This window comes from Pimephales promelas, chromosome 5 (assembly GCF_988280905.1).
Source record: "Pimephales promelas chromosome 5, fPimPro1.hap1.1, whole genome shotgun sequence".
NCBI lineage: Eukaryota > Metazoa > Chordata > Actinopteri > Cypriniformes > Leuciscidae > Pimephales > Pimephales promelas.
The window spans coordinates 5,026,891-5,048,101 of NC_142773.1; the positions used below are offsets into that span (position 1 = coordinate 5,026,891).

At 48.7% G+C, this 21,211-nt stretch overlaps 36 non-coding genes across 36 annotated transcripts; 4 read left to right on the plus strand and 32 right to left on the minus strand.

The window, feature by feature from the left end:
* Positions 1 to 98: 98 nt before the first annotated feature.
* On the minus strand, positions 99 to 180 carry trnas-gcu (transfer RNA serine (anticodon GCU)). The gene has a single exon. It is a non-coding gene; the product is annotated as a tRNA-Ser (tRNA).
* A 1,692-nt stretch (positions 181 to 1,872) lies between these two features.
* Positions 1,873 to 1,954, minus strand: trnas-gcu (transfer RNA serine (anticodon GCU)). Its single transcript has one exon. It is a non-coding gene; the product is annotated as a tRNA-Ser (tRNA).
* Positions 1,955 to 2,484: 530 nt separating this feature from the next.
* trnas-gcu (transfer RNA serine (anticodon GCU)) lies at positions 2,485 to 2,566 on the minus strand. The gene has a single exon. It is a non-coding gene; the product is annotated as a tRNA-Ser (tRNA).
* Positions 2,567 to 2,712: 146 nt separating this feature from the next.
* Positions 2,713 to 2,794, minus strand: trnas-gcu (transfer RNA serine (anticodon GCU)). Its single transcript has one exon. It is a non-coding gene; the product is annotated as a tRNA-Ser (tRNA).
* A 146-nt stretch (positions 2,795 to 2,940) lies between these two features.
* Positions 2,941 to 3,022, minus strand: trnas-gcu (transfer RNA serine (anticodon GCU)). Its single transcript has one exon. It is a non-coding gene; the product is annotated as a tRNA-Ser (tRNA).
* Positions 3,023 to 3,552: 530 nt separating this feature from the next.
* On the minus strand, positions 3,553 to 3,634 carry trnas-gcu (transfer RNA serine (anticodon GCU)). Its single transcript has one exon. It is a non-coding gene; the product is annotated as a tRNA-Ser (tRNA).
* A 146-nt stretch (positions 3,635 to 3,780) lies between these two features.
* Positions 3,781 to 3,862, minus strand: trnas-gcu (transfer RNA serine (anticodon GCU)). Its single transcript has one exon. It is a non-coding gene; the product is annotated as a tRNA-Ser (tRNA).
* Positions 3,863 to 4,392: 530 nt separating this feature from the next.
* Positions 4,393 to 4,474, minus strand: trnas-gcu (transfer RNA serine (anticodon GCU)). The gene has a single exon. It is a non-coding gene; the product is annotated as a tRNA-Ser (tRNA).
* A 146-nt stretch (positions 4,475 to 4,620) lies between these two features.
* On the minus strand, positions 4,621 to 4,702 carry trnas-gcu (transfer RNA serine (anticodon GCU)). Its single transcript has one exon. It is a non-coding gene; the product is annotated as a tRNA-Ser (tRNA).
* Positions 4,703 to 5,004: 302 nt separating this feature from the next.
* On the minus strand, positions 5,005 to 5,086 carry trnas-gcu (transfer RNA serine (anticodon GCU)). The gene has a single exon. It is a non-coding gene; the product is annotated as a tRNA-Ser (tRNA).
* A 374-nt stretch (positions 5,087 to 5,460) lies between these two features.
* trnas-gcu (transfer RNA serine (anticodon GCU)) lies at positions 5,461 to 5,542 on the minus strand. The gene has a single exon. It is a non-coding gene; the product is annotated as a tRNA-Ser (tRNA).
* A 1,585-nt stretch (positions 5,543 to 7,127) lies between these two features.
* Positions 7,128 to 7,268, plus strand: LOC148980734 (U4 spliceosomal RNA). Its single transcript, XR_016168664.1, has one exon. It is a non-coding gene; the product is annotated as a U4 spliceosomal RNA (small nuclear RNA).
* Positions 7,269 to 7,669: 401 nt separating this feature from the next.
* On the minus strand, positions 7,670 to 7,751 carry trnas-gcu (transfer RNA serine (anticodon GCU)). Its single transcript has one exon. It is a non-coding gene; the product is annotated as a tRNA-Ser (tRNA).
* Positions 7,752 to 8,784: 1,033 nt separating this feature from the next.
* On the plus strand, positions 8,785 to 8,925 carry LOC148980736 (U4 spliceosomal RNA). Its single transcript, XR_016168665.1, has one exon. It is a non-coding gene; the product is annotated as a U4 spliceosomal RNA (small nuclear RNA).
* Positions 8,926 to 9,554: 629 nt separating this feature from the next.
* Positions 9,555 to 9,636, minus strand: trnas-gcu (transfer RNA serine (anticodon GCU)). The gene has a single exon. It is a non-coding gene; the product is annotated as a tRNA-Ser (tRNA).
* A 302-nt stretch (positions 9,637 to 9,938) lies between these two features.
* trnas-gcu (transfer RNA serine (anticodon GCU)) lies at positions 9,939 to 10,020 on the minus strand. The gene has a single exon. It is a non-coding gene; the product is annotated as a tRNA-Ser (tRNA).
* Positions 10,021 to 10,166: 146 nt separating this feature from the next.
* Positions 10,167 to 10,248, minus strand: trnas-gcu (transfer RNA serine (anticodon GCU)). The gene has a single exon. It is a non-coding gene; the product is annotated as a tRNA-Ser (tRNA).
* A 530-nt stretch (positions 10,249 to 10,778) lies between these two features.
* trnas-gcu (transfer RNA serine (anticodon GCU)) lies at positions 10,779 to 10,860 on the minus strand. Its single transcript has one exon. It is a non-coding gene; the product is annotated as a tRNA-Ser (tRNA).
* A 146-nt stretch (positions 10,861 to 11,006) lies between these two features.
* Positions 11,007 to 11,088, minus strand: trnas-gcu (transfer RNA serine (anticodon GCU)). The gene has a single exon. It is a non-coding gene; the product is annotated as a tRNA-Ser (tRNA).
* A 146-nt stretch (positions 11,089 to 11,234) lies between these two features.
* trnas-gcu (transfer RNA serine (anticodon GCU)) lies at positions 11,235 to 11,316 on the minus strand. Its single transcript has one exon. It is a non-coding gene; the product is annotated as a tRNA-Ser (tRNA).
* Positions 11,317 to 11,462: 146 nt separating this feature from the next.
* trnas-gcu (transfer RNA serine (anticodon GCU)) lies at positions 11,463 to 11,544 on the minus strand. The gene has a single exon. It is a non-coding gene; the product is annotated as a tRNA-Ser (tRNA).
* Positions 11,545 to 11,846: 302 nt separating this feature from the next.
* trnas-gcu (transfer RNA serine (anticodon GCU)) lies at positions 11,847 to 11,928 on the minus strand. The gene has a single exon. It is a non-coding gene; the product is annotated as a tRNA-Ser (tRNA).
* Positions 11,929 to 12,458: 530 nt separating this feature from the next.
* trnas-gcu (transfer RNA serine (anticodon GCU)) lies at positions 12,459 to 12,540 on the minus strand. The gene has a single exon. It is a non-coding gene; the product is annotated as a tRNA-Ser (tRNA).
* Positions 12,541 to 12,914: 374 nt separating this feature from the next.
* Positions 12,915 to 12,996, minus strand: trnas-gcu (transfer RNA serine (anticodon GCU)). The gene has a single exon. It is a non-coding gene; the product is annotated as a tRNA-Ser (tRNA).
* A 1,585-nt stretch (positions 12,997 to 14,581) lies between these two features.
* LOC148980747 (U4 spliceosomal RNA) lies at positions 14,582 to 14,722 on the plus strand. The gene has a single exon (XR_016168666.1). It is a non-coding gene; the product is annotated as a U4 spliceosomal RNA (small nuclear RNA).
* A 401-nt stretch (positions 14,723 to 15,123) lies between these two features.
* Positions 15,124 to 15,205, minus strand: trnas-gcu (transfer RNA serine (anticodon GCU)). Its single transcript has one exon. It is a non-coding gene; the product is annotated as a tRNA-Ser (tRNA).
* Positions 15,206 to 16,238: 1,033 nt separating this feature from the next.
* LOC148980749 (U4 spliceosomal RNA) lies at positions 16,239 to 16,379 on the plus strand. Its single transcript, XR_016168718.1, has one exon. It is a non-coding gene; the product is annotated as a U4 spliceosomal RNA (small nuclear RNA).
* Positions 16,380 to 17,392: 1,013 nt separating this feature from the next.
* Positions 17,393 to 17,474, minus strand: trnas-gcu (transfer RNA serine (anticodon GCU)). The gene has a single exon. It is a non-coding gene; the product is annotated as a tRNA-Ser (tRNA).
* Positions 17,475 to 17,620: 146 nt separating this feature from the next.
* trnas-gcu (transfer RNA serine (anticodon GCU)) lies at positions 17,621 to 17,702 on the minus strand. Its single transcript has one exon. It is a non-coding gene; the product is annotated as a tRNA-Ser (tRNA).
* Positions 17,703 to 18,232: 530 nt separating this feature from the next.
* Positions 18,233 to 18,314, minus strand: trnas-gcu (transfer RNA serine (anticodon GCU)). Its single transcript has one exon. It is a non-coding gene; the product is annotated as a tRNA-Ser (tRNA).
* A 146-nt stretch (positions 18,315 to 18,460) lies between these two features.
* Positions 18,461 to 18,542, minus strand: trnas-gcu (transfer RNA serine (anticodon GCU)). The gene has a single exon. It is a non-coding gene; the product is annotated as a tRNA-Ser (tRNA).
* A 146-nt stretch (positions 18,543 to 18,688) lies between these two features.
* Positions 18,689 to 18,770, minus strand: trnas-gcu (transfer RNA serine (anticodon GCU)). The gene has a single exon. It is a non-coding gene; the product is annotated as a tRNA-Ser (tRNA).
* A 146-nt stretch (positions 18,771 to 18,916) lies between these two features.
* Positions 18,917 to 18,998, minus strand: trnas-gcu (transfer RNA serine (anticodon GCU)). Its single transcript has one exon. It is a non-coding gene; the product is annotated as a tRNA-Ser (tRNA).
* Positions 18,999 to 19,300: 302 nt separating this feature from the next.
* trnas-gcu (transfer RNA serine (anticodon GCU)) lies at positions 19,301 to 19,382 on the minus strand. The gene has a single exon. It is a non-coding gene; the product is annotated as a tRNA-Ser (tRNA).
* Positions 19,383 to 19,912: 530 nt separating this feature from the next.
* On the minus strand, positions 19,913 to 19,994 carry trnas-gcu (transfer RNA serine (anticodon GCU)). Its single transcript has one exon. It is a non-coding gene; the product is annotated as a tRNA-Ser (tRNA).
* Positions 19,995 to 20,368: 374 nt separating this feature from the next.
* On the minus strand, positions 20,369 to 20,450 carry trnas-gcu (transfer RNA serine (anticodon GCU)). Its single transcript has one exon. It is a non-coding gene; the product is annotated as a tRNA-Ser (tRNA).
* Positions 20,451 to 21,211: the final 761 nt, after the last annotated feature.

A 21,211-nucleotide genomic window follows, 5' to 3' on the forward strand; every position in this document is an offset into this window, starting at 1 on the left:
GCTATATTAAGGATGACTTTGCTAAATATGGCAGGCCGGGTACATTGAACGGCTTTGCCAGGCACACTTGGCTCTCTGAAAACGCTAAAGACATCAAACGACGAGGATGGGATTCGAACCCACGCGTGCAGAGCACAATGGATTAGCAGTCCATCGCCTTAACCACTCGGCCACCTCGTCACTCGACCAAACCTGTTTTCCCGAAGCTGGGCAGTGGTGTGTTTCGGCAGCTATTTTAAGGATGATGTTGTTAAAGTTGGCAGCAAGGTTCTTTGAATGGCTTTGCCAGGCGCACTTTGCTCTCTCGACACATTCAGCTAAAGCTCGCCTTGAGGGGCACCTGTGCGGTTGACGTGTTCACTACATTTTCTCTCTGTTTCTGCAGCTATATTAAGGATGATGTCGCTAAATTTGGCAGGTAGGGTACATTGAACGGCTTTGCCAGGCGCACTCGTCTCTCTCGAAACACTAAACACATCAAACGACGAGGATGGGATTCGAACCCACGCGTGCAGAGCACAATGGATTAGCAGTCCATCGCCTTAACCCTCTGAGACCTAAGGGTATTTTTACAATAAATTTTCCGTCTGGTGTCATTTACTAAAAAAGCTTGTAAAATATCAACCCTTTGGTGCACAGACAATTGACACACCTCTTTTTTTTCAGGACAAATTGAACTTTCAGCATATTTGTGTTACATTGATGTCACCTGAATGTAAAATAAGTTATGGGACCATAAAACAAATGAAAAAATAAATCGGAAATGGAATCACTCAATTATTTATTGAAATCACACACAAATAAATAAAAGCTAAGCAATTTTCCTCTGGAAAATAGTTTGTTCATGTCTTTGGAGTCCTGGAGCACAGGAATAAACATTATAACTTGTACAGAACAAAAAATATTGACATTTTTCCAAAAGAAGTCCAGGCGTTTGGGGCCTCATGAAATTCACTGGTGCCAAGCCTCAAAACAGTAATCACACAGAGGGCCACATCACAGGTTTTGCATTTCTATTTTATTTATTCTTTTATTTATTATGTTCTTTTTATTCTTTTATAATACATTTATACTACTATAATACTTTTTTACAGTAAATAAATAAATGGCACTTCAGCTGGGTCTATCCTGGTAATCTAGTTCCTCATCTGTCAAAAAGCTCTGTTCTCCTGAAAATCCTTCATCCTGCAATGCACCAAAATAGACCAGCGCTTTATTTACGTCCATTTCGCTGTGTTTCTCTGTGAATCGCGCGTCTCCGTGAGTCTCTCTATCTCTCTACACTATATCAGCGCTTGGTTCATGCGTAATGACGCACACCAATGTTTACAACGGATCAGCCTGTAATTGGTCAAAAACCATCACGTGAAAACATCACGTGATATCCAGGATGTCCGCTAGCATCAAGCTAGCGGCAAAAATGACCGAATATTTATGAATTATGGGCTTCAAGATTATCAAAGTTTGACATAAAGCGTTTGGATTTATTGCTGAAAACCTCTGAAAGGAAGCACAAGTTCCAGGCTGGATAGAAAACCTTCTGTAAAGGCTAGAAAGACCCGAAAGACACCCCCGTGATGGCTAGCTCGTTAGCTTTCTGCTGGAAAAAACGGTAAGAAAATCGATAAATCTGTCATCGAGTTATGTAAACATTTATCGGAGGTGACGTGTGGCATCGTCGACGACGCCGTCGGGCTCAGGGGGTTAACCACTCGGCCACCTCGTCACTCTCCAGCATGTGTTGCCCGAAGCTGGGCTGTGGTGTGTTTCTGCCGCTATATTAAGGATGACTTTGCTAAACATGGCAGGCCGGGTACATTGAACGGCTTTGCCAGGCACACTTGGCTCTCTGAAAACGCTAAAGACATCAAACGACGAGGATGGGATTCGAACCCACGCGTGCAGAGCACAATGGATTAGCAGTCCATCGCCTTAACCACTCGGCCACCTCGTCACTCGACCAGACCTGTTTTCCCGAAGCTGGGCAGTGGTGTGTTTCGGCAGCTATTTTAAGGATGATGTTGTTAAAGTTGGCAGCAAGGTTCTTTGAATGGCTTTGCCAGGCGCACTTTGCTCTCTCGACACATTCAGCTAAAGCTCGCCTTGAGGGGCACCTGTGCGGTTGACGTGTTCACTACATTTTCTCTCTGTTTCTGCAGCTATATTAAGGATGATGTCGCTAAATTTGGCAGATAGGGTACATTGAACGGCTTTGCCAGGCGCACTTGGCTCTCTCGAAACACTAAACACATCAAACGACGAGGATGGGATTCGAACCCACGCGTGCAGAGCACAATGGATTAGCAGTACATCGCCTTAACCACTCGGCCACCTCGTCACTCTCCTGCACGTGTTGCCCGAAGCTGGGCTGTGGTGTGTTTCTGCCGCTATATTAAGGATGACTTTGCTAAACATGGCAGGCCGGGTACATTGAACGGCTTTGCCAGGCACACTTGGCTCTCTGAAAACGCTAAAGACATCAAACGACGAGGATGGGATTCGAACCCACGCGTGCAGAGCACAATGGATTAGCAGTCCATCGCCTTAACCACTCGGCCACCTCGTCACTCTCCAGCATGCGTTGCCCGAAGCTGGGCTGTGGTGTGTTTCTGCCGCTATATTAAGGATGATGTCGCTAAATTTGGCAGGTAGGGTACATTGAACGGCTTTGCCAGGCACACTTGTCTCTCTCGAAACACTAAACACATCAAACGACGAGGATGGGATTCGAACCCACGCGTGCAGAGCACAATGGATTAGCAGTCCATCGCCTTAACCACTCGGCCACCTCGTCACTCTCCAGCATGTGTTGCCCGAAGCTGGGCTGTGGTGTGTTTCTGCCGCTATATTAAGGAGGATGTCGCTAAATTTGGCAGGTAGGGTACATTGAACGGCTTTGCCAGGCGCACTTGTCTCTCTCGAAACACTAAACACATCAAACGACGAGGATGGGATTCGAACCCACGCGTGCAGAGCACAATGGATTAGCAGTCCATCGCCTTAACCACTCGGCCACCTCGTCACTCTCCTGCATGTGTTGCCCGAAGCTGGGCTGTGGTGTGTTTCTGCCGCTATATTAAGGATGACTTTGCTAAATATGGCAGGCCGGGTACATTGAACGGCTTTGCCAGGCACACTTGGCTCTCTGAAAACGCTAAAGACATCAAACGACGAGGATGGGATTCGAACCCACGCGTGCAGAGCACAATGGATTAGCAGTCCATCGCCTTAACCACTCAGCCACCTCGTCACTCGACCAAACCTGTTTTCCCGAAGCTGGGCAGTGGTGTGTTTCGGCAGCTATTTTAAGGATGATGTTGTTAAAGTTGGCAGCAAGGTTCTTTGAATGGCTTTGCCAGGCGCACTTTGCTCTCTCGACACATTCAGCTAAAGCTCGCCTTGAGGGGCACCTGTGCGGTTGACGTGTTCACTACATTTTCTCTCTGTTTCTGCAGCTATATTAAGGATGATGTCGCTAAATTTGGCAGGTAGGGTACATTGAACGGCTTTGCCAGGCGCACTCGTCTCTCTCGAAACACTAAACACATCAAACGACGAGGATGGGATTCGAACCCACGCGTGCAGAGCACAATGGATTAGCAGTCCATCGCCTTAACCACTCGGCCACCTCGTCACTCTCCAGCATGTGTTGCCCGAAGCTGGGCTGTGGTGTGTTTCTGCCGCTATATTAAGGATGACTTTGCTAAACATGGCAGGCCGGGTACATTGAACGGCTTTGCCAGGCACACTTGGCTCTCTGAAAACGCTAAAGACATCAAACGACGAGGATGGGATTCGAACCCACGCGTGCAGAGCACAATGGATTAGCAGTCCATCGCCTTAACCACTCGGCCACCTCGTCACTCGACCAGACCTGTTTTCCCGAAGCTGGGCAGTGGTGTGTTTCGGCAGCTATTTTAAGGATGATGTTGTTAAAGTTGGCAGCAAGGTTCTTTGAATGGCTTTGCCAGGCGCACTTTGCTCTCTCGACACATTCAGCTAAAGCTCGCCTTGAGGGGCACCTGTGCGGTTGACGTGTTCACTACATTTTCTCTCTGTTTCTGCAGCTATATTAAGGATGATGTCGCTAAATTTGGCAGATAGGGTACATTGAACGGCTTTGCCAGGCGCACTTGGCTCTCTCGAAACACTAAACACATCAAACGACGAGGATGGGATTCGAACCCACGCGTGCAGAGCACAATGGATTAGCAGTACATCGCCTTAACCACTCGGCCACCTCGTCACTCTCCTGCACGTGTTGCCCGAAGCTGGGCTGTGGTGTGTTTCTGCCGCTATATTAAGGATGACTTTGCTAAACATGGCAGGCCGGGTACATTGAACGGCTTTGCCAGGCACACTTGGCTCTCTGAAAACGCTAAAGACATCAAACGACGAGGATGGGATTCGAACCCACGCGTGCAGAGCACAATGGATTAGCAGTCCATCGCCTTAACCACTCGGCCACCTCGTCACTCTCCAGCATGCGTTGCCCGAAGCTGGGCTGTGGTGTGTTTCTGCCGCTATATTAAGGATGATGTCGCTAAATTTGGCAGGTAGGGTACATTGAACGGCTTTGCCAGGCACACTTGTCTCTCTCGAAACACTAAACACATCAAACGACGAGGATGGGATTCGAACCCACGCGTGCAGAGCACAATGGATTAGCAGTCCATCGCCTTAACCACTCGGCCACCTCGTCACTCGACCAGACCTGTTTTCCCGAAGCTGGGCAGTGGTGTGTTTCGGCAGCTATTTTAAGGATGATGTTGTTAAAGTTGGCAGCAAGGTTCTTTGAATGGCTTTGCCAGGCGCACTTTGCTCTCTCGACACATTCAGCTAAAGCTCGCCTTGAGGGGCACCTGTGCGGTTGACGTGTTCACTACATTTTCTCTCTGTTTCTGCAGCTATATTAAGGATGATGTCGCTAAATTTGGCAGATAGGGTACATTGAACGGCTTTGCCAGGCGCACTTGGCTCTCTCGAAACACTAAACACATCAAACGACGAGGATGGGATTCGAACCCACGCGTGCAGAGCACAATGGATTAGCAGTCCATCGCCTTAACCACTCGGCCACCTCGTCACTCTCCAGCATGTGTTGCCCGAAGCTGGGCTGTGGTGTGTTTCTGCCGCTATATTAAGGATGACTTTGCTAAACATGGCAGGCCGGGTACATTGAACGGCTTTGCCAGGCACACTTCGCTCTCTGAAAACGCTAAAGACATCAAACGACGAGGATGGGATTCGAACCCACGCGTGCAGAGCACAATGGATTAGCAGTACATCGCCTTAACCACTCGGCCACCTCGTCACTCTCCTGCATGTGTTGCCCGAAGCTGGGCTGTGGTGTGTTTCTGCCGCTATATTAAGGATGACTTTGCTAAACATGGCAGGCCGGGTACATTGAACGGCTTTGCCAGGCACACTTGGCTCTCTGAAAACGCTAAAGACATCAAACGACGAGGATGGGATTCGAACCCACGCGTGCAGAGCACAATGGATTAGCAGTCCATCGCCTTAACCACTCGGCCACCTCGTCACTTGACCAAACCTGTTTTCCCGAAGCTGGGCAGTGGTGTGTTTCGGCAGCTATTTTAAGGATGATGTTGTTAAAGTTGGCAGCAAGGTTCTTTGAATGGCTTTGCCAGGCGCACTTTGCTCTCTTGACACATTCAGCTAAAGCTCGCCTTGAGGGGCACCTGTGCGGTTGATGTGTTCACTACATTTTCTCTCTGTTTTTGCAGCTATATTAAGGATGATGTCGCTAAATTTGGCAGGTAGGGTACATTGAACGGCTTTGCCAGGCGCACTTGTCTCTCTCGAAACACTAAACACATCAAACGACAAGGATGGGATTCAAACCCACTCGTGCAGAGCACAATGGATTAGCAGTCCATCGCCTTAACCACTCGGCCACCTCGTCACTCTCCAGCATGTGTTGCCCGAAGCTGGGCTGTGGTGTGTTTCTGCCGCTATATTAAGGATGACTTTGCTAAACATGGCAGGCCGGGTACATTGAACGGCTTTGCCAGGCACACTTGGCTCTCTGAAAACGCTAAAGACATCAAACGACGAGGATGGGATTCAAACCCACGCGTGCAGAGCACAATGGATTAGCAGTCCATCGCCTTAACCACTCGGCCACCTCGTCACTCGACCAGACCTGTTTTCCCGAAGCTGGGCAGTGGTGTGTTTCGGCAGCTATTTTAAGGATGATGTTGTTAAAGTTGGCAGCAAGGTTCTTTGAATGGATTTGCGGTTGACGTGTTCACTACATTTTCTCTCTGTTTTTGCAGCTATATTAAGGATGATGTCGCTAAATTTGGCAGGTAGGGTACATTGAACGGCTTTGCCAGGCGCACTTGGCTCTCTGAAAACACTAAAGACATCAAACGACAAGGATGGTATTCAAACCCACGTGTGCACAACACAACATAATAGCAGTCCATCACCTAACCACTCAGCCACCTCGCCACAACCTTTTGGATGTTGGAAGTAGTAATTTGGTGCTTTTCAACCCCATCTCATTAACATGATGGAGATACAGTTCACCATATTGTGTTGGAAATGGTTTGGCTGATGAGAGAGGTAACCCTTCGACTGACCTGCAAGGAGCATTGGGTTCTATGGGTTAGGAGACTCACAACTGTTTTGATAGAGGGAGATCTGCTTATGTTTCATTTGTGTGCTGCTTCTGATTTGTTGGAAAGAACCTAGAGAGAATGCCTGGGTCGAGAAAAAGGCAGCATAGCTTGCATTGGACCTCTCTCAGAATATGTTTGCAGTGTGCACTCTTCATTATCCTACCCAACCTCGTAGGGAGCTCGTGGAATCGATCCCGAACTCAAACATATTCTTGGACATTGAGCTTTATAACTCCGCCCCTTTGCTACCAGGATCCACAATTCTCTCCCCCCAAAATTAGAAAGCAGCGCATTTTTTGTTCTTTGAGTGAAGAGATAACAATGATAAAACCTTTTTGTGCACATACCTCACCTGTTTCGTAGACACACCATGCAGCCGTCAGTGCCCAAAAGCTTATTACATGGCAGTTTAAAGCTTGATACCACCCTGTCGTTCCATGTCCAGATAAAAGCACGGAAGACGCTGCTCCTTTTGCCGGCATTCTTTCGCAGAGGCAATATCGTAGTCTATGAGGTTTATCCGAGACGTGATCTTTGCTGGTTGAAAACTTTACCCAATACCCCGCTGGGATGACTTGAAATATAGTCAGCCTTGGCAATTTTTGACGGTCTCTTAGGAGGCTTTAAGACTTGTTGAAAGAACAGAATTGTGCTTTCGCTCCTTGAAAGTGCTGCATTCACTGTGACGGCGAAGACATGAGCTTGAAGACGGTTGGTGTAGTCAGTATTTGGACCTCCCTTAGAATGTGTTTTTGTTTTTATAAAGGTCATATCCATGCAACAGGGGCCTTCTTGTTTTGATCCTGTCCTCGACAATGTTTTCAGAAATGAACAGGTGCTTTTTCTGCAGCTACAATTAAAATGAAATTCAGCTAAAGCTTGCCTTGAGGGGCACCCCTGCAGTTGACCTGTTCGCTAGGCTCTCTGTTTCTGCAGCTATTTTAAGGATGACGTCGTTAAAGTTGGCAGCAAGGTCCTTTGCCAGGCGCACTTGTCTCTCTCGAAACGCTAAAGACATCAAACGACGAGGATGGGATTCGAACCCACGCGTGCAGAGCACAATGGATTAGCAGTCCATCGCCTTAACCACTCGGCCACCTCGTCACTCGACCAAACCTGTTTTCCCGAAGCTGGGCAGTGGTGTGTTTCGGCAGCTATTTTAAGGATGATGTTGTTAAAGTTGGCAGCAAGGTTCTTTGAATGGCTTTGCCAGGCGCACTTTGCTCTCTCGACACATTCAGCTAAAGCTCGCATTGAGGGGCACCTGTGCGGTTGACGTGTTCACTACATTTTCTCTCTGTTTCTGCAGCTATATTAAGGATGATGTCGCTAAATTTGGCAGGTAGGGTACATTGAACGGCTTTGCCAGGCGCACTTGGCTCTCTGAAAACACTAAAGACATCAAACGACGAGGATGGTATTCAAACCCACGTGTGCACAACACAACATAATAGCAGTCCATCACCTAACCACTCAGCCACCTCGCCACAACTTTTTGGATGTTGGAAGTAGTAATTTGGTGCTTTTCAACCCCATCTCATTAACATGATGGAGATACAGTTCACCATATTGTGTTGGAAATGGTTTGGCTGATGAGAGAGGTAACCCTTCGACTGACCTGCAAGGAGCATTGGGTTCTATGGGTTAGGAGACTCACAACTGTTTTGATAGAGGGAGATCTGCTTATGTTTCATTTGTGTGCTGCTTCTGATTTGTTGGAAAGAACCTAGAGAGAACGCCTGGGTCGAGAAAAAGGCAGCATAGCTTGCATTGGACCTCTCTCAGAATATGTTTGCAGTGTGCACTCTTCATTATCCTACCCAACCTCGTAGGGAGCTCGTGGAATCGATCCCGAACTCAAACATATTCTTGGACATTGAGCTTTATAACTCCGCCCCTTTGCTACCAGGATCCACAATTCTCTCCCCCCAAAATTAGAAAGCAGCGCATTTTTTGTTCTTTGAGTGAAGAGATAACAATGATAAAACCTTTTTGTGCACATACCTCACCTGTTTCGTAGACACACCATGCAGCCGTCAGTGCCCAAAAGCTTATTACATGGCAGTTTAAAGCTTGATACCACCCTGTCGTTCCATGTCCAGATAAAAGCACAGAAAACGCTGCTCCTTTTGCCGGCATTCTTTCGCAGAGGCAATATCGTAGTCTATGAGGTTTATCCGAGACGTGATCTTTGCTGGTTGAAAACTTTACCCAATACCCCGCTGGGATGACTTGAAATATAGTCAGCCTTGGCAATTTTTGACGGTCTCTTAGGAGGCTTTGAGACTTGTTGAAAGAACAGAATTGTGCTTTCGCTCCTTGAAAGTGCTGCATTCACTGTGACGGCGAAGACATGAGCTTGAAGACGGTTGGTGTAGTCAGTATTTGGACCTCCCTTAGAATGTGTTTTTGTTTTTATAAAGGTCATATCCATGCAACAGGGGCCTTCTTGTTTTGATCCTGTCCTCGACAATGTTTTCAGAAATGAACAGGTGCTTTTTCTGCAGCTACAATTAAAATGAAATTCAGCTAAAGCTTGCCTTGAGGGGCACCCCTGCAGTTGACCTGTTCGCTAGGCTCTCTGTTTCTGCAGCTATTTTAAGGATGACGTCGTTGAAGTTGGCAGCAAGGTCCTTTGCCAGGCGCACTTGTCTCTCTCGAAACACTAAACACATCAAACACCAAGGATGGGATTCAAACCCACTCGTGCAGAGCACAATGGATTAGCAGTCCATCGCCTTAACCACTCGGCCACCTCGTCACTCTCCTGCATGTGTTGCCCGAAGCTGGGCTGTGGTGTGTTTCTGCCGCTATATTAAGGATGACTTTGCTAAATATGGCAGGCCGGGTACATTGAACGGCTTTGCCAGGCACACTTGGCTCTCTGAAAACGCTAAAGACATCAAACGACGAGGATGGGATTCGAACCCACGCGTGCAGAGCACAATGGATTAGCAGTCCATCGCCTTAACCACTCGGCCACCTCGTCACTCGACCAAACCTGTTTTCCCGAAGCTGGGCAGTGGTGTGTTTCGGCAGCTATTTTAAGGATGATGTTGTTAAAGTTGGCAGCAAGGTTCTTTGAATGGCTTTGCCAGGCGCACTTTGCTCTCTCGACACATTCAGCTAAAGCTCGCCTTGAGGGGCACCTGTGCGGTTGACGTGTTCACTACATTTTCTCTCTGTTTCTGCAGCTATATTAAGGATGATGTCGCTAAATTTGGCAGGTAGGGTACATTGAACGGCTTTGCCAGGCGCACTCGTCTCTCTCGAAACACTAAACACATCAAACGACGAGGATGGGATTCGAACCCACGCGTGCAGAGCACAATGGATTAGCAGTCCATCGCCTTAACCACTCGGCCACCTCGTCACTCTCCAGCATGTGTTGCCCGAAGCTGGGCTGTGGTGTGTTTCTGCCGCTATATTAAGGATGACTTTGCTAAACATGGCAGGCCGGGTACATTGAACGGCTTTGCCAGGCACACTTGGCTCTCTGAAAACGCTAAAGACATCAAACGACGAGGATGGGATTCGAACCCACGCGTGCAGAGCACAATGGATTAGCAGTCCATCGCCTTAACCACTCGGCCACCTCGTCACTCGACCAGACCTGTTTTCCCGAAGCTGGGCAGTGGTGTGTTTCGGCAGCTATTTTAAGGATGATGTTGTTAAAGTTGGCAGCAAGGTTCTTTGAATGGCTTTGCCAGGCGCACTTTGCTCTCTCGACACATTCAGCTAAAGCTCGCCTTGAGGGGCACCTGTGCGGTTGACGTGTTCACTACATTTTCTCTCTGTTTCTGCAGCTATATTAAGGATGATGTCGCTAAATTTGGCAGATAGGGTACATTGAACGGCTTTGCCAGGCGCACTTGGCTCTCTCGAAACACTAAACACATCAAACGACGAGGATGGGATTCGAACCCACGCGTGCAGAGCACAATGGATTAGCAGTACATCGCCTTAACCACTCGGCCACCTCGTCACTCTCCTGCACGTGTTGCCCGAAGCTGGGCTGTGGTGTGTTTCTGCCGCTATATTAAGGATGACTTTGCTAAACATGGCAGGCCGGGTACATTGAACGGCTTTGCCAGGCACACTTGGCTCTCTGAAAACGCTAAAGACATCAAACGACGAGGATGGGATTCGAACCCACGCGTGCAGAGCACAATGGATTAGCAGTCCATCGCCTTAACCACTCGGCCACCTCGTCACTCTCCAGCATGCGTTGCCCGAAGCTGGGCTGTGGTGTGTTTCTGCCGCTATATTAAGGATGATGTCGCTAAATTTGGCAGGTAGGGTACATTGAACGGCTTTGCCAGGCACACTTGTCTCTCTCGAAACACTAAACACATCAAACGACGAGGATGGGATTCGAACCCACGCGTGCAGAGCACAATGGATTAGCAGTCCATCGCCTTAACCACTCGGCCACCTCGTCACTCTCCAGCATGTGTTGCCCGAAGCTGGGCTGTGGTGTGTTTCTGCCGCTATATTAAGGAGGATGTCGCTAAATTTGGCAGGTAGGGTACATTGAACGGCTTTGCCAGGCGCACTTGTCTCTCTCGAAACACTAAACACATCAAACGACGAGGATGGGATTCGAACCCACGCGTGCAGAGCACAATGGATTAGCAGTCCATCGCCTTAACCACTCGGCCACCTCGTCACTCTCCTGCATGTGTTGCCCGAAGCTGGGCTGTGGTGTGTTTCTGCCGCTATATTAAGGATGACTTTGCTAAATATGGCAGGCCGGGTACATTGAACGGCTTTGCCAGGCACACTTGGCTCTCTGAAAACGCTAAAGACATCAAACGACGAGGATGGGATTCGAACCCACGCGTGCAGAGCACAATGGATTAGCAGTCCATCGCCTTAACCACTCGGCCACCTCGTCACTCGACCAAACCTGTTTTCCCGAAGCTGGGCAGTGGTGTGTTTCGGCAGCTATTTTAAGGATGATGTTGTTAAAGTTGGCAGCAAGGTTCTTTGAATGGCTTTGCCAGGCGCACTTTGCTCTCTCGACACATTCAGCTAAAGCTCGCCTTGAGGGGCACCTGTGCGGTTGACGTGTTCACTACATTTTCTCTCTGTTTCTGCAGCTATATTAAGGATGATGTCGCTAAATTTGGCAGGTAGGGTACATTGAACGGCTTTGCCAGGCGCACTCGTCTCTCTCGAAACACTAAACACATCAAACGACGAGGATGGGATTCGAACCCACGCGTGCAGAGCACAATGGATTAGCAGTCCATCGCCTTAACCACTCGGCCACCTCGTCACTCTCCAGCATGTGTTGCCCGAAGCTGGGCTGTGGTGTGTTTCTGCCGCTATATTAAGGATGACTTTGCTAAACATGGCAGGCCGGGTACATTGAACGGCTTTGCCAGGCACACTTGGCTCTCTGAAAACGCTAAAGACATCAAACAACGAGGATGGGATTCGAACCCACGCGTGCAGAGCACAATGGATTAGCAGTCCATCGCCTTAACCACTCGGCCACCTCGTCACTCGACCAGACCTGTTTTCCCGAAGCTGGGCAGTGGTGTGTTTCGGCAGCTATTTTAAGGATGATGTTGTTAAAGTTGGCAGCAAGGTTCTTTGAATGGCTTTGCCAGGCGCACTTTGCTCTCTCGACACATTCAGCTAAAGCTCGCCTTGAGGGGCACCTGTGCGGTTGACGTGTTCACTACATTTTCTCTCTGTTTCTGCAGCTATATTAAGGATGATGTCGCTAAATTTGGCAGATAGGGTACATTGAACGGCTTTGCCAGGCGCACTTGGCTCTCTCGAAACACTAAACACATCAAACGACGAGGATGGGATTCGAACCCACGCGTGCAGAGCACAATGGATTAGCAGTCCATCGCCTTAACCACTCGGCCACCTCGTCACTCTCCAGCATGTGTTGCCCGAAGCTGGGCTGTGGTGTGTTTCTGCCGCTATATTAAGGATGACTTTGCTAAACATGGCAGGCCGGGTACATTGAACGGCTTTGCCAGGCACACTTGGCTCTCTGAAAACGCTAAAGACATCAAACGACGAGGATGGGATTCGAACCCACGCGTGCAGAGCACAATGGATTAGCAGTACATCGCCTTAACCACTCGGCCACCTCGTCACTCCCCTGCATGTGTTGCCCGAAGCTGGGCTGTGGTTTGTTTCTGCCGCTATATTAAGGATGACTTTGCTAAACATGGCAGGCCGGGTACATTGAACGGCTTTGCCAGGCACACTTGGCTCTCTGAAAACGCTAAAGACATCAAACGACGAGGATGGGATTCGAACCCACGCGTGCAGAGCACAATGGATTAGCAGTCCATCGCCTTAACCACTCGGCCACCTCGTCACTTGACCAAACCTGTTTTCCCGAAGCTGGGCAGTGGTGTGTTTCGGCAGCTATTTTAAGGATGATGTTGTTAAAGTTGGCAGCAAGGTTCTTTGAATGGCTTTGCCAGGCGCACTTTGCTCTCTTGACACATTCAGCTAAAGCTCGCCTTGAGGGGCACCTGTGCGGTTGATGTGTTCACTACATTTTCTCTCTGTTTTTGCAGCTATATTAAGGATGATGTCGCTAAATTTGGCAGGTAGGGTACATTGAACGGCTTTGCCAGGCGCACTTGTCTCTCTCGAAACACTAAACACATCAAACGACAAGGATGGGATTCAAACCCACTCGTGCAGAGCACAATGGATTAGCAGTCCATCGCCTTAACCACTCGGCCACCTCGTCACTCTCCAGCATGTGTTGCCCGAAGCTGGGCTGTGGTGTGTTTCTGCCGCTATATTAAGGATGACTTTGCTAAACATGGCAGGCCGGGTACATTGAACGGCTTTGCCAGGCACACTTGGCTCTCTGAAAACGCTAAAGACATCAAACGACGAGGATGGGATTCAAACCCACGCGTGCAGAGCACAATGGATTAGCAGTCCATCGCCTTAACCACTCGGCCACCTCGTCACTCGACCAGACCTGTTTTCCCGAAGCTGGGCAGTGGTGTGTTTCGGCAGCTATTTTAAGGATGATGTTGTTAAAGTTGGCAGCAAGGTTCTTTGAATGGATTTGCGGTTGACGTGTTCACTACATTTTCTCTCTGTTTTTGCAGCTATATTAAGGATGATGTCGCTAAATTTGGCAGGTAGGGTACATTGAACGGCTTTGCCAGGCGCACTTGGCTCTCTGAAAACACTAAAGACATCAAACGACAAGGATGGTATTCAAACCCACGTGTGCACAACACAACATAATAGCAGTCCATCACCTAACCACTCAGCCACCTCGCCACAACCTTTTGGATGTTGGAAGTAGTAATTTGGTGCTTTTCAACCCCATCTCATTAACATGATGGAGATACAGTTCACCATATTGTGTTGGAAATGGTTTGGCTGATGAGAGAGGTAACCCTTCGACTGACCTGCAAGGAGCATTGGGTTCTATGGGTTAGGAGACTCACAACTGTTTTGATAGAGGGAGATCTGCTTATGTTTCATTTGTGTGCTGCTTCTGATTTGTTGGAAAGAACCTAGAGAGAACGCCTGGGTCGAGAAAAAGGCAGCATAGCTTGCATTGGACCTCTCTCAGAATATGTTTGCAGTGTGCACTCTTCATTATCCTACCCAACCTCGTAGGGAGCTCGTGGAATCGATCCCGAACTCAAACATATTCTTGGACATTGAGCTTTATAACTCCGCCCCTTTGCTACCAGGATCCACAATTCTCTCCCCCCAAAATTAGAAAGCAGCGCATTTTTTGTTCTTTGAGTGAAGAGATAACAATGATAAAACCTTTTTGTGCACATACCTCACCTGTTTCGTAGACACACCATGCAGCCGTCAGTGCCCAAAAGCTTATTACATGGCAGTTTAAAGCTTGATACCACCCTGTCGTTCCATGTCCAGATAAAAGCACGGAAGACGCTGCTCCTTTTGCCGGCATTCTTTCGCAGAGGCAATATCGTAGTCTATGAGGTTTATCCGAGACGTGATCTTTGCTGGTTGAAAACTTTACCCAATACCCCGCTGGGATGACTTGAAATATAGTCAGCCTTGGCAATTTTTGACGGTCTCTTAGGAGGCTTTAAGACTTGTTGAAAGAACAGAATTGTGCTTTCGCTCCTTGAAAGTGCTGCATTCACTGTGACGGCGAAGACATGAGCTTGAAGACGGTTGGTGTAGTCAGTATTTGGACCTCCCTTAGAATGTGTTTTTGTTTTTATAAAGGTCATATCCATGCAACAGGGGCCTTCTTGTTTTGATCCTGTCCTCGACAATGTTTTCAGAAATGAACAGGTGCTTTTTCTGCAGCTACAATTAAAATGAAATTCAGCTAAAGCTTGCCTTGAGGGGCACCCCTGCAGTTGACCTGTTCGCTAGGCTCTCTGTTTCTGCAGCTATTTTAAGGATGACGTCGTTAAAGTTGGCAGCAAGGTCCTTTGCCAGGCGCACTTGTCTCTCTCGAAACGCTAAAGACATCAAACGACGAGGATGGGATTCGAACCCACGCGTGCAGAGCACAATGGATTAGCAGTCCATCGCCTTAACCACTCGGCCACCTCGTCACTCGACCAAACCTGTTTTCCCGAAGCTGGGCAGTGGTGTGTTTCGGCAGCTATTTTAAGGATGATGTTGTTAAAGTTGGCAGCAAGGTTCTTTGAATGGCTTTGCCAGGCGCACTTTGCTCTCTCGACACATTCAGCTAAAGCTCGCATTGAGGGGCACCTGTGCGGTTGACGTGTTCACTACATTTTCTCTCTGTTTCTGCAGCTATATTAAGGATGATGTCGCTAAATTTGGCAGGTAGGGTACATTGAACGGCTTTGCCAGGCGCACTTGGCTCTCTGAAAACACTAAAGACATCAAACGACGAGGATGGTATTCAAACCCACGTGTGCACAACACAACATAATAGCAGTCCATCACCTAACCACTCAGCCACCTCGCCACAACTTTTTGGATGTTGGAAGTAGTAATTTGGTGCTTTTCAACCCCATCTCATTAACATGATGGAGATACAGTTCACCATATTGTGTTGGAAATGGTTTGGCTGATGAGAGAGGTAACCCTTCGACTGACCTGCAAGGAGCATTGGGTTCTATGGGTTAGGAGACTCACAACTGTTTTGATAGAGGGAGATCTGCTTATGTTTCATTTGTGTGCTGCTTCTGATTTGTTGGAAAGAACCTAGAGAGAACGCCTGGGTCGAGAAAAAGGCAGCATAGCTTGCATTGGACCTCTCTCAGAATATGTTTGCAGTGTGCACTCTTCATTATCCTACCCAACCTCGTAGGGAGCTCGTGGAATCGATCCCGAACTCAAACATATTCTTGGACATTGAGCTTTATAACTCCGCCCCTTTGCTACCAGGATCCACAATTCTCTCCCCCCAAAATTAGAAAGCAGCGCATTTTTTGTTCTTTGAGTGAAGAGATAACAATGATAAAACCTTTTTGTGCACATACCTCACCTGTTTCGTAGACACAACATGCAGCCGTCAGTGCCCAAAAGCTTATTACATGGCAGTTTAAAGCTTGATACCACCCTGTCGTTCCATGTCCAGATAAAAGCACAGAAAACGCTGCTCCTTTTGCCGGCATTCTTTCGCAGAGGCAATATCGTAGTCTATGAGGTTTATCCGAGACGTGATCTTTGCTGGTTGAAAACTTTACCCAATACCCTGCTGGGATGACTTGAAATATAGTCAGCCTTGGCAATTTTTGACGGTCTCTTAGGAGGCTTTGAGACTTGTTGAAAGAACAGAATTGTGCTTTCGCTCCTTGAAAGTGCTGCATTCACTGTGACGGCGAAGACATGAGCTTGAAGACGGTTGGTGTAGTCAGTATTTGGACCTCCCTTAGAATGTGTTTTTGTTTTTATAAAGGTCATATCCATGCAACAGGGGCCTTCTTGTTTTGATCCTGTCCTCGACAATGTTTTCAGAAATGAACAGGTGCTTTTTCTGCAGCTACAATTAAAATGAAATTCAGCTAAAGCTTGCCTTGAGGGGCACCCCTGCAGTTGACCTGTTCGCTAGGCTCTCTGTTTCTGCAGCTATTTTAAGGATGACGTCGTTGAAGTTGGCAGCAAGGTCCTTTGCCAGGCGCACTTGTCTCTCTCGAAACACTAAACACATCAAACACCAAGGATGGGATTCAAACCCACTCGTGCAGAGCACAATGGATTAGCAGTCCATCGCCTTAACCACTCGGCCACCTCGTCACTCTCCTGCATGTGTTGCCCGAAGCTGGGCTGTGGTGTGTTTCTGCCGCTATATTAAGGATGACTTTGCTAAACATGGCAGGCCGGGTACATTGAACGGCTTTGCCAGGCACACTTGGCTCTCTGAAAACACTAAAGACATCAAACGACGAGGATGGGATTCGAACCCACGCATGCAGAGCACAATGGATTAGCAGTCCATCGCCTTAACCACTCGGCCACCTCGTCACTCGACCAACCCTGTTTTCCCGAAGCTGGGCAGTGGTGTGTTTCGGCAGCTATTTTAAGGATGATGTTGTTAAAGTTGGCAGCAAGGTTCTTTGAATGGCTTTGCCAGGCGCACTTTGCACTCTCGACACATTCAGCTAAAGCTCGCCTTGAAGGGCACCTGTGCGGTTGACGTGTTCACTACATTTTCTCTCTGTTTCTGCAGCTATATTAAGGATGATGTCGCTAAATTTGGCAGGTAGGGTACATTGAACGGCTTTGCCAGGCGCACTTGTCTCTCTCGAAACACTAAACACATCAAACGACGAGGATGGGATTCGAACCCACGCGTGCAGAGCACAATGGATTAGCAGTCCATCGCCTTAACCACTCGGCCACCTCGTCACTCTCCAGCATGTGTTGCCCGAAGCTGGGCTGTGGTGTGTTTCTGCCGCTATATTAAGGATGACTTTGCTAAACATGGCAGGCCGGGTACATTGAACGGCTTTGCCAGGCACACTTGGCTCTCTGAAAACGCTAAAGACATCAAACGACGAGGATGGGATTCGAACCCACGCGTGCAGAGCACAATGGATTAGCAGTCCATCGCCTTAACCACTCGGCCACCTCGTCACTCGACCAGACCTGTTTTCCCGAAGCTGGGCAGTGGTGTGTTTCGGCAGCTATTTTAAGGATGATGTTGTTAAAGTTGGCAGCAAGGTTCTTTGAATGGCTTTGCCAGGCGCACTTTGCTCTCTCGACACATTCAGCTAAAGCTCGCCTTGAGGGGCACCTGTGCGGTTGACGTGTTCACTACATTTTCTCTCTGTTTCTGCAGCTATATTAAGGATGATGTCGCTAAATTTGGCAGATAGGGTACATTGAACGGCTTTGCCAGGCGCACTTGGCTCTCTCGAAACACTAAACACATCAAACGACGAGGATGGGATTCGAACCCACGCGTGCAGAGCACAATGGATTAGCAGTACATCGCCTTAACCACTCGGCCACCTCGTCACTCTCCTGCACGTGTTGCCCGAAGCTGGGCTGTGGTGTGTTTCTGCCGCTATATTAAGGATGACTTTGCTAAACATGGCAGGCCGGGTACATTGAACGGCTTTGCCAGGCACACTTGGCTCTCTGAAAACGCTAAAGACATCAAACGACGAGGATGGGATTCGAACCCACGCGTGCAGAGCACAATGGATTAGCAGTCCATCGCCTTAACCACTCGGCCACCTCGTCACTCTCCAGCATGCGTTGCCCGAAGCTGGGCTGTGGTGTGTTTCTGCCGCTATATTAAGGATGATGTCGCTAAATTTGGCAGGTAGGGTACATTGAACGGCTTTGCCAGGCACACTTGTCTCTCTCGAAACACTAAACACATCAAACGACGAGGATGGGATTCGAACCCACGCGTGCAGAGCACAATGGATTAGCAGTCCATCGCCTTAACCACTCGGCCACCTCGTCACTCTCCAGCATGTGTTGCCCGAAGCTGGGCTGTGGTGTGTTTCTGCCGCTATATTAAGGAGGATGTCGCTAAATTTGGCAGGTAGGGTACATTGAACGGCTTTGCCAGGCGCACTTGTCTCTCTCGAAACACTAAACACATCAAACGACGAGGATGGGATTCGAACCCACGCGTGCAGAGCACAATGGATTAGCAGTCCATCGCCTTAACCACTCGGCCACCTCGTCACTCTCCTGCATGTGTTGCCCGAAGCTGGGCTGTGGTGTGTTTCTGCCGCTATATTAAGGATGACTTTGCTAAATATGGCAGGCCGGGTACATTGAACGGCTTTGCCAGGCACACTTGGCTCTCTGAAAACGCTAAAGACATCAAACGACGAGGATGGGATTCGAACCCACGCGTGCAGAGCACAATGGATTAGCAGTCCATCGCCTTAACCACTCGGCCACCTCGTCACTCGACCAAACCTGTTTTCCCGAAGCTGGGCAGTGGTGTGTTTCGGCAGCTATTTTAAGGATGATGTTGTTAAAGTTGGCAGCAAGGTTCTTTGAATGGCTTTGCCAGGCGCACTTTGCTCTCTCGACACATTCAGCTAAAGCTCGCCTTGAGGGGCACCTGTGCGGTTGACGTGTTCACTACATTTTCTCTCTGTTTCTGCAGCTATATTAAGGATGATGTCGCTAAATTTGGCAGGTAGGGTACATTGAACGGCTTTGCCAGGCGCACTCGTCTCTCTCGAAACACTAAACACATCAAACGACGAGGATGGGATTCGAACCCACGCGTGCAGAGCACAATGGATTAGCAGTCCATCGCCTTAACCACTCGGCCACCTCGTCACTCTCCAGCATGTGTTGCCCGAAGCTGGGCTGTGGTGTGTTTCTGCCGCTATATTAAGGATGACTTTGCTAAACATGGCAGGCCGGGTACATTGAACGGCTTTGCCAGGCACACTTGGCTCTCTGAAAACGCTAAAGACATCAAACAACGAGGATGGGATTCGAACCCACGCGTGCAGAGCACAATGGATTAGCAGTCCATCGCCTTAACCACTCGGCCACCTCGTCACTCGACCAGACCTGTTTTCCCGAAGCTGGGCAGTGGTGTGTTTCGGCAGCTATTTTAAGGATGATGTTGTTAAAGTTGGCAGCAAGGTTCTTTGAATGGCTTTGCCAGGCGCACTTTGCTCTCTCGACACATTCAGCTAAAGCTCGCCTTGAGGGGCACCTGTGCGGTTGACGTGTTCACTACATTTTCTCTCTGTTTCTGCAGCTATATTAAGGATGATGTCGCTAAATTTGGCAGATAGGGTACATTGAACGGCTTTGCCAGGCGCACTTGGCTCTCTCGAAACACTAAACACATCAAACGACGAGGATGGGATTCGAACCCACGCGTGCAGAGCACAATGGATTAGCAGTCCATCGCCTTAACCACTCGGCCACCTCGTCACTCTCCAGCATGTGTTGCCCGAAGCTGGGCTGTGGTGTGTTTCTGCCGCTATATTAAGGATGACTTTGCTAAACATGGCAGGCCGGGTACATTGAACGGCTTTGCCAGGCACACTTGGCTCTCTGAAAACGCTAAAGACATCAAACGACGAGGATGGGATTCGAACCCACGCGTGCAGAGCACAATGGATTAGCAGTACATCGCCTTAACCACTCGGCCACCTCGTCACTCCCCTGCATGTGTTGCCCGAAGCTGGGCTGTGGTTTGTTTCTGCCGCTATATTAAGGATGACTTTGCTAAACATGGCAGGCCGGGTACATTGAACGGCTTTGCCAGGCACACTTGGCTCTCTGAAAACGCTAAAGACATCAAACGACGAGGATGGGATTCGAACCCACGCGTGCAGAGCACAATGGATTAGCAGTCCATCGCCTTAACCACTCGGCCACCTCGTCACTTGACCAAACCTGTTTTCCCGAAGCTGGGCAGTGGTGTGTTTCGGCAGCTATTTTAAGGATGATGTTGTTAAAGTTGGCAGCAAGGTTCTTTGAATGGCTTTGCCAGGCGCACTTTGCTCTCTTGACACATTCAGCTAAAGCTCGCCTTGAGGGGCACCTGTGCGGTTGATGTGTTCACTACATTTTCTCTCTGTTTTTGCAGCTATATTAAGGATGATGTCGCTAAATTTGGCAGGTAGGGTACATTGAACGGCTTTGCCAGGCGCACTTGTCTCTCTCGAAACACTAAACACATCAAACGACAAGGATGGGATTCAAACCCACTCGTGCAGAGCACAATGGATTAGCAGTCCATCGCCTTAACCACTCGGCCACCTCGTCACTCTCCAGCATGTGTTGCCCGAAGCTGGGCTGTGGTGTGTTTCTGCCGCTATATTAAGGATGACTTTGCTAAACATGGCAGGCCGGGTACATTGAACGGCTTTGCCAGGCACACTTGGCTCTCTGAAAACGCTAAAGACATCAAACGACGAGGATGGGATTCAAACCCACGCGTGCAGAGCACAATGGATTAGCAGTCCATCGCCTTAACCACTCGGCCACCTCGTCACTCGACCAGACCTGTTTTCCCGAAGCTGGGCAGTGGTGTGTTTCGGCAGCTATTTTAAGGATGATGTTGTTAAAGTTGGCAGCAAGGTTCTTTGAATGGATTTGCGGTTGACGTGTTCACTACATTTTCTCTCTGTTTTTGCAGCTAT